Source organism: Panicum virgatum, chromosome 1K (genome assembly GCF_016808335.1).
Source record: "Panicum virgatum strain AP13 chromosome 1K, P.virgatum_v5, whole genome shotgun sequence".
Taxonomy (NCBI): domain Eukaryota; kingdom Viridiplantae; phylum Streptophyta; class Magnoliopsida; order Poales; family Poaceae; genus Panicum; species Panicum virgatum.
This window is the reverse complement of record NC_053136.1, coordinates 55,054,374-55,063,585: the sequence shown is the minus strand read 5'-3', so window position 1 is coordinate 55,063,585 and position 9,212 is coordinate 55,054,374. Positions and strand designations below refer to the sequence as shown.

The 9,212-nt window shown below is 47.9% G+C and overlaps 1 long non-coding RNA gene across 1 annotated transcript; it reads right to left on the bottom strand.

Annotated features, from left to right (window-relative positions):
- Nucleotides 1-250: 250 nt before the first annotated feature.
- LOC120645641 lies at nt 251-899 on the bottom strand. Its single transcript, XR_005664242.1, has 2 exons — nt 650-899; nt 251-516 (listed from the first exon to the last, which is right to left on the bottom strand). It is a non-coding gene; the product is annotated as an uncharacterized LOC120645641 (long non-coding RNA).
- Between the last annotated feature and the right edge of the window lie 8,313 nt (nt 900-9,212).

Below are 9,212 nucleotides of genomic sequence, written 5' to 3'. Positions count from 1 at the left end.
ACAAAAGATAGGTGTAACTAGAAACTGTAGTGGCACAAGGCATGTTACCAGTCCAACTTGAACACATGCTAATAGCAAAGAAATTAATCAACCAATTGCAGCAAAGTTGGAGCTGAAATATGTCAAGCACCATAGATAGATATCACAGAGATTGGGGCACGTTTTAAGGTTCAATCCTCACAGTTGCCAAGTGAGAGACCAACAATATCAGAAAATTGAAACAACGTGATGTTGCAATAACATGGCATCAGACATGAGCAACACCATTTCAAGCCTCAAATAGGAAACGAAACATGAAGTACTGCATGATCATCTGTCTTACAACAAACTCACAAGCAAGCTGGCTATGAAAAGGAATGAAAAAGATGGATCACACACCAGCAGTCAAAGGAAAAAATAACCTAAATCGCAACATACCTCCCAGTCAGTACAGACTGGCAAAATGTGCTTTAAGTTACTGCACTGTAAAGCATATACAGCCATCTCACAACGTCCACCATCTTGTTTGGCGATTTTCTGAAATAGCACTATCAATTCCAAATGAGTGTACCAAAGAAGTGAAGTTAAAGAAAAATCAGAGCAGTTCTTGAACACATGCAGCACTATTTCAAACAAAAAGAAGCATACTCTAGATATGAGTAGAGTTCACCTCTGAAGCACAGTATGGCGCCCATTTCCAAAGATGCCACTGCCGTCCAACACCACCTTCCAATTCAATGGCTTGTAGAGTTCTGGATTTCCCATTCTTGAGCAATGCATCCAGGGAAGGGAACGTATCTCTGCCACCAAAAGGGCAAAGAGTGGCAGCTCTCCATGCCCGAAAATACACTCAAGAGTCAAGGCATCACAAAATAAGTAGAGATGATCGATATGCAATAAAATAATATAGTCTACACTGGTTGATCTACCTGGCCAGCAGAACAACATAACTCGGATGCCTCTCCTAATCTTCCCGCTCTTAAAAGAGTCCAGATATCTTCTAGAAGCAATTCATCTTGCTTAAACATTTCTCACCATACCCTAATGTGATCATGATGATGATGTGTGACAAGGACTAATAATTTTTTTGGAAGGGAATCGACAAGATCGAGTGCAGTTGCGAATGTGACTGTAACTTTAGCAGTCACTGATTCTCAGCCACTCAAGTAACATCCGACGGCTAAAATGAGCTAGCTTGCTTCCTTCTTCCTCCTTCCCCATTCACCTGATTTTACTACGGTGCTACTTCCTGCTCCCCTTAAGGCCGCGGCGAGGGAGTGACGGCAGCTCACCATCCCTTCGTCGGGAGCCATTAAGGCCCACGGAGCTCGCCTTCCTCTTCTCATCCACGCTCGACACCGCGATAGCGCGCGGGCGAGCTCCGCCCTGACCACCGTGGCGTGCTCTGCGGCGCGAAGGGCCGGCGAGCTCGCCAGGAGCGGCTCACGGGGCCGACGAGCGCCGATGTCGGGGCGGAGGCGGGCGGTGGCCACATGAGCTCAGTGGCGCGGACCTTCCACGCCAAGCTGCTGCTCACGAGGATGGGCTTCCCGCTCGGCGCGGTGCAGGGGTGCTCGAGCTTGGGGTCGGCCGGTCGTAGCTCGAGGTCGGCGGCGCGGGCGCCGATGCTCGGGCCGGCAGCTTGGGGTAGGGCCGCGGGCGTCGGAGCTCAGAGCCGGCATCTTGGGGAAGTGGCGCGGGCGCCGTAGCTCGCGGCCGGCGGCGCGGGCGCTGAAGCACGGGTCCGGCGGCCCGGGCGCCGGAGCTCGCGCCCGGCGGTGGGGACACATGCTTAAAATCATTCTCGTCGATGTTCTCGCCGCCGCCTTGCCGGTCTAGAAGAGATCAAAGAAATTTCCGAGAGCACAAGTGCAGTCGCATGGACGGAGCGGACGGGGATTGCGTGGAACATCCTGGAGCACATAGACATTCGCTACCAGCCATGAGGCACCTCGCTCCCACCTTGCTTAGCTGAAGCGCGCTGAATGCTGTGAAGACCTCAAGGGAGGGGAGCAGGAAGTAGCACTGAAGTGAAATCAGATGAATGCGCAAGGAGGAAGAAGAAAGCAAAGCTTGGCTCATTTTGCGTAGGCAGTGTTATCTATTGGGCTCAACGAAAGGGTGGTAGCTGGGCTTCACTAACTGGGCCGCCGCATGGCCCAGGCGAAGCTAGTCATCAGTCCATCCGATCCAATCGTGGCCGCAGCCTCCAGATCCAACGATCCACAGAACCCAGGCACGGACGGTAAATGGAATACCGTCCGGGCTGGACGATAATTGAGATACCGTCCACCCCGCCCGCCCGCGCGCGTTCTCCTCCTCGCCGCGGTGTTGCGACCAGTGCCACCGGCCGACGCCACAGCATTGCAGCCTTCTCCCTTGGTCCCATCTCGTCTTCCGCCGCGTCTGCCTTGCCGGCGCCCTTCCGATCCCCTAGGCCGCGTCGCGTTCCAAGTGGGGCTGCCCCTATCCGTTCGTCTTCCTCCTCCCTCGCGGGCTCGCCGCCACTTCGTCTGTTGCCCAAAAGCGTCGCCGGCGGCCGGCATCTGCGTGTCCCGTCTCTACCACGTCATGAGCCCCGCACTCTTCTCCCCACCGCGCGCATCTCAGGCTCCATGTTCGTGTCTGCGCTGCGTCCTGCACCGCCGCCGCGACCTGAACTGGTGATGCTGACTGCTTTCCGGCCGTGACCTGAACTGCTACAATGGCGCCTGCGGACTGCCAAAGTGGATGGCCGGCACTAGCAGGCTACTGGTGACGCCCTTGCCGTCAGGTACGCTCCAACGTTCCAAGGGCAAAGCTAGGGTGAGACGCGGCGGCAGCGGTGGCGAAGACGGCGCCACGCACTCCTCCGAGTCGAAGCTAGCCCGGCCGCAGGGGCGTCGTCTCCCCAGGCCAGCAGACGCTTTCGCCCAGAACGGATCGCGAGAGCTCCGGCGACGTTCCTTGGGTCCTCGACGGCCGCCGGGCGCTCGCCCGCCGTGCTGCGCTCCCGCACCAGCATGACGGGAACGACCCTGCCGCTGACCGAGGTCAACACAGGATCTGGGCCGCTCATGCTTGATCTAAAGTACGGAAGGGACCCAGGGGTGGACGGTGTTTCAAATACCGTCCACCCCGTGGACGTTGTTCCGCTCGCCGTCCGCCCCTCATCGTCACGCCGGAGCTCCGCGGCGCCCCAGGAGGCCAGGACCGCCCCTCCCATCCAGGTCCCCTCCTCCCGTGACCGCGTGGAGACACCAGCTCGGATCGCTCCGGCCATAGCCGCGGGCACAAGGCAAGGAGCAACGATCGGAGCTCATGCCGGCCTTCAGCAGCGGCGCCAGACGGAGCAGCCCAGGACGGAGGCGGCCGCGGCAGGCGCTCGGCGGCGCTGGGAGTTCCTGCTGCTGCCGCCGCGACAGGCGAGCACGGCGACGAGAGCCTCCGGGCCGGGACGTGGTCGACGGCCGCCAACTTCCTCTGGTACCGCATCTCATCTAATTAGTCGGTCGGTGACTGTCAGGTTTCTTGTTCGTGGTATGCTATTGCTGACAAGATTGCATCTCGCCGGAGCGCTGCTGGACGACGAAAGTTCCGATGGGCGTCGCTTGCCTCGCTCTCCCCCAATCTATGGACGACGAGCCTGCCTGACATTGACGACGGTCGATCAGGAAGAAGCAGCCAAACAGGCAAGCTTGGTTCAGGACAGTTTTCAAGCTCTGAAACTTTTACCAATGTTGTGTTAAAGCTTATTCCACTATTAATTCAGCTGTTTGTTTAACTTTGAAATGATCGATCGAAGCAATCAAGCAATGTAAGCTGGTACAGACAGAATCTGCACAAGATTTTCTTAGTAGGAGCGCCATGGGACCTTGTAATACTAATTGGGTAGCTTGACAACTTTGGAAGCGTTCTCTTGATCCTTTCATGCTTTCCAGGTGGTTCATGTTTTTTTTGGAATAAAACTGGTTCATGTTATTCAATTGGAGAAGTTTGGATTTAAATTTTTAGTGAAGCTTCTGTCAAGCTTGTCCTGTAATTCAGTTTTGGAAATTGAGATCTAACTAACAGTGCTACTCTTTGGATCAGGGTTATCCTCTCGGACAGAAAGCTTCCTGATCTTTGGCATTTCAGTATGCATGCTTGACAGTTGCTTCTTCACCGCATCAACTTTCTCGCTCTTTAAGGGTAAGATGATGGTGGTTGTAGCCTTGTAGGTAGGATTTTGGAGCATCCATATATGGCTTCAATGTCTGAAAGGCTAGGTGCTGATTCCACCCATTCAGGGACAATGTATCCAATGTTGCATTTAGTGCATGGTTTCTCATTTAACTTGATCTGATAGCCGTTACTGAATATATGCGGTTCACTTGATATCAAGAAAACACTCTTGAACCTAATCCCTGAATCAAAAGGAAAAAAGTTATAACTCATAGTGAGGAAGAAAAAGAGAGGCAGTGTGTGTTAACTCCTAGAAATGAATTGGGTGCGGTGGGTCAACAGATATTGACAGAATACTAAAAAGATTTTGACAGCTCAACATGTTTGGTTATTTATCTGTGAATCTGTATTGATATGTATGGATTAACTTTCCCATTTAAGCTAGCTCACTGGCAGGGTTAAACTAGTCCATCTAAACATGAAGTATAATATGAGCATACACTCTTTTAAAAGGTAAGGAATAATTTCTTAAATTCATTTAAAAAATTGATATACCAACTTACTGCAGTAATCTGTTCCAAATATATAAGTTAAGAATATTAAATGCTAGGACCTTAAAACAAAATACTTGCTAGTATCTTGTCCTATTCATTGTAACCCCATACTGAAATCTTTATTAAAAGAACCTGCTTCAGTTAAATCGGATTCAAAATTCAAATGTGGCAGCTTATATACCAACAAGGAGCCCTTTGCCTCCACACAATACAGGGCACCAAAACAATATTCAAGAAAAATGAATAATCAGCACTCAACAAAAATTCCAACCATTTGAAATTAAAATTTTGTTTGATACTGATATGTTATCATATTAAAAAGTGACACAAAAAGTTATAAACTACATTTGCCTCGGGGAAAAAACAATTGTTTTTCATATTCATGAATAGAGAAAAAAGATTTATCTAGTTATAAGCAGTACACATAGTTCTTACCATTTGTCAATATCATTTCATCTATATCATATATCATAATTTTTGACAATGATATAGAAGAGTTCCAACTAATTTTGCCTCTACAAAAAAGTTAAATAATTCTATTTGGTGAGAAAAACAAAAGATTGAACCAGCTGCCGATATTTACCTTTCTCTCCAATGTAACCCTGATGTCTGTTTCCCTTCTTTGTTGATTTCCCAACACGACAGATGGGAACTATATTGGTTTATGAGAATCCCCTCTCATTGTTAAAGACGAGCAAAGTTGAGCATGCACCTGATCCGGTAATGTCCTTCGATGTAATTAGAAATTCCTATGAAGGTGCTACTCCAGAAGGGTATTCATTATCTTCAGCCTTCTATTTTTTGAGAAAGAAAACATTAATATGAGAAGTAATAGTAAGATTCATCCAGTAAGAAATTGATGTGATAATAGTAAGATATATCCTCTAACAACTGCAAACTTGAACAAGTCAGGTAGACTGATCACGGAGAATGGCACATTAAACGAATTATTTTTTTATTGGCTTCACAACTTTAATGGAAATAAGCAGACCATGCCAACACACAAGTACATGCATTTTTTTTCTAGGGGCTTCGGTTGTCATTGAAGAAGAGGAGTACATACTTTTTAAATATTATCAAGGGACAGATAATCTGTGAAGCAATAAATTGGGATCATAAGTCAGTAGTTAATGATAATATGGGGGGGAAATCTGAAGAAAAAATTGCAAGGGCAGTCCAGCTGAAATTGAACTCTGCAAAAAGGAACATCATTTGAACAAACAATATGCATTCTTCTAGCAAAATACACAAGATCCATGCCTGTTACATGCGCAAATGACAACAATAATACAGACAAAAAGAATATGACAAAATAAGTGTAGCACCCAGGAAACTGCGGACGGTCTGCTAGGGAGCGGCGGACGGTCCGCCTAAGTAACGCCCAGATATTTATCTGGTTGTGGGCCCGGTCGTCATCTCCTCCTTCCTCCTTCCCCCATCGATCAGAGACGAGCTCCGCTCGTCCGCTCGCTCCACCGTCGCCCCCTTCCTTCGATCTCCCTCCTCCGGCCACCACACCTCGATTCCTTGCGCGAGCATCTTTCCCAGCACCTCCTCCACCTTCCCCAACCCCTAGCCCAGCTCCTCCCGACCGGAATCGCCCCCGACACCGCCAGTCACCATTGGAGCCCGCTTGAAGCTTTGCTCCACCGTCGATCCGCTTCTCTGGTCATCCTCCGCCCAAACCGATCGCGAGAATGGATTCGTGGTGAGTTATTTGTGCTCCCCGGCCTTTTTCCCCTTCCGTTGTGCGCCGCCGGCGCCGGTGAACGGCCGCCGCCGCGCTTGCTGCTGCCTGTCGCGCGATGTTAAAAAGACGAACCGCGGACGGTCCGCTCAGGGGGGCCGGACAGTCCGCAAGTTAGGTTAGAGTTTGTCCAGAGGCGTTGTGTTTCTGGGGGTCTCGCGTAAATGAACTGCGGACGGTCCGCCAAGGAGGGCCGGACGGTCCGCCGGTAAGATTAGAAGTTTGTCCAGAGACGTCGTTATCTCTGGCGGATTGGCAGAGTGAACTGCAGACGGTCTGCTAATGGAGAGCGGACAGTCCGCCATAGAGCTTGAATTTCGTCCAGAGACATTGTAGGTTCTGGCAAGTTGGCAGAAGTGTACTGCGGACAGTCCGCTACTGGATCGCGGACCGTTCGCCGTATAGTTATAAGTTTATCCAGAGACGTTGGTAGGTCTGATAGGTCGGCAAGTTTGAGTTGCGGACAGTCCGCTGCTGCATAGCGGACAGTCCGCCAACTAGTTCATTTTTTAGTATGATTCTTTTGTAAGTAGGGAATTTTAGCTGCACTAATTTGTGTCATATGCATGTGCATTAATTGGCATTTCATATATATTCATGCATATGCATTATTGCACCTCATTTAGGTGCGCTAGATGTACACGTGTGGATGTGAAGCACGCGGTGTTGGAGTCGACCCACAAGACGGTGTTCGACGGATATCGCCAGAAGATGGAAGGACCCGCTGAAGCAACCAAAGACCCGGCCCAAGATCGGAAGGGCCCAAGGCCTTAATAGCATTAACACTGACTTAGTGTTACCCTAGGCAAGCCCCGGTGCACATCTTATTATTTCAAATTACGACACCTATATATGTCTTTATTATTTGTGCATTAGGTTTAGGAATTATTTGGAACCCTAGTTGCATGATCTCTAGGTTTTCTTGAGTTATACTAATATGTATAGGACGATAGAAGTGATGTGCTTAATGGTTCCCGGTAGAAGACGAGTGCTCTCTTGTCACTCGCGAGATATAGGATGTTTAGAAGTCGAGTAATTTCCGGTTACTCGCGAGATATATGATATATTCTTATTCTAGTACATGAGTTGTGTATTCGATATGGAATGAATGGAGAATTGAGACCGGACGGGAATGATAAGGGTATGTAGGTATGGCAGCAGAACAGGATTCTTGGGTGTCTTAGTCCCGTCTGTGTTGAATAAGGACCGTACCGTTGTCGGCCCTGCTGATCATGTTTGAACTGTACTAATCGCATGCCGGGAGTAGGAGGTAGTCGAAACCGGTAAACTTAGTACTGCCTCACTTCGAAAGTACAGGATCCCATCTCACCTCCTGGGGTAGTCGAGTAGTCGCGGAGAAATGGGTTGTACGTATTTACTTTTAGTGGTCTCACGTTGAGCTCGGCTGACCATATAATGGTGGGGCGATCCTGTAGTTCGAGGCGGGGAGGGAAAATGTTGGTGCGTGTGGTCCAACGAGGCTTTTGCGTGCCATGTTGGTTAGGTCCACCTTGCAAGGTTAAATCGGATCGATTCGTCGTCAGTCGCTCTCGGATATGAGTACCTTGATCAACTGCGTCACATCGTAGTAATATGATATGGAACATGGATTATATTATATATGTTGATGTCTACTTTGAATTGTGATTTAATACTTTATCATGTTTGTTCTAGTTGGTTTGTGCAAATATTAGATTATGGTTAATCTATATAGAACTTGGAGCTAAAATATTAAAAATAAGGATCCACTTTGAGACGCTTTTCTGTAAAATAAACCACCAGTCAGAAAGCTTTGCATGTCTAGATATGTGGGCTAAGTATACCCAACAGTCGGGTAAGTCTTGCTGAGTATTAGTATACTCAGGGTTTGTTGTTTACCCTATTTTCAGGTATAGGGGTTAACCAGGATTTGTATCGGTGGGCTCGATGTGACGTCATGTCTTCACGCCTCGGTAGTTCGTGATTTATTTTGTTTATTTTATTTGTTTTCTATTAAAAATGCTCCTCAGGTCAAATTCTCTTCTGCTGCTATCATTTCTTATGTTTATTCTAAATGGAAAGCGGTTTTGTAAATAATTTAAAATTAATTACTATTGTTGTAAAATTTTATAATGGTGATACCTTCTGCGCTCGCCTTCGTGTGAGACTTCTGGTGTGTTTCGATCGTCCTGTGGGTTAGAAACAGCCTGTCGAGTTATACTTAACTAAGCTAACGCGCCTGATGTGTTCAAATGATGGCGGTTACGCTTAATTAAGCGTTTTATCTCGGGTCTGTCACAATAAGTAATAGTGGTCGTCGCTGGCGTCAGGGAGAAGGAAGTAGCGCGTCCACGTGGCCAGTTTCAGGGTATAAATTGATCAGCTCAATACCACCAAAATCAGTCTCAGGGTATAATTTGATCTGGTTTTGAAAGTTCGGGTGTCCATTGTGCCCGGTTTCGTAGTTGGGGGTCAAAGTTGGACAAACCCAATAGTTGGGAGACCAAAAGTAGATTTTTTTTCCTTTTATCCAATTAGAGAGTTACTTCCTGCCCCCCCCCCCCAGTAGAGGGAATGTGGCTCACCCATTTGAAACCTTTTCACTTTTGTTCCCCTGAATTAATAATGAGAGAAATTAATTGTAAGTATAACCCCTATTTATGGTACATGAAGAACATGTAAGAACATTATGAATAATTTAGTTACACAAACATGTCACCCATCAAAACATTCTAAAATTTTCTTTTGGTAAGGATGCCATCAGAACTTTCACGTCCTAGGAATGATTTCATTGATTTCCCGTATGTGTA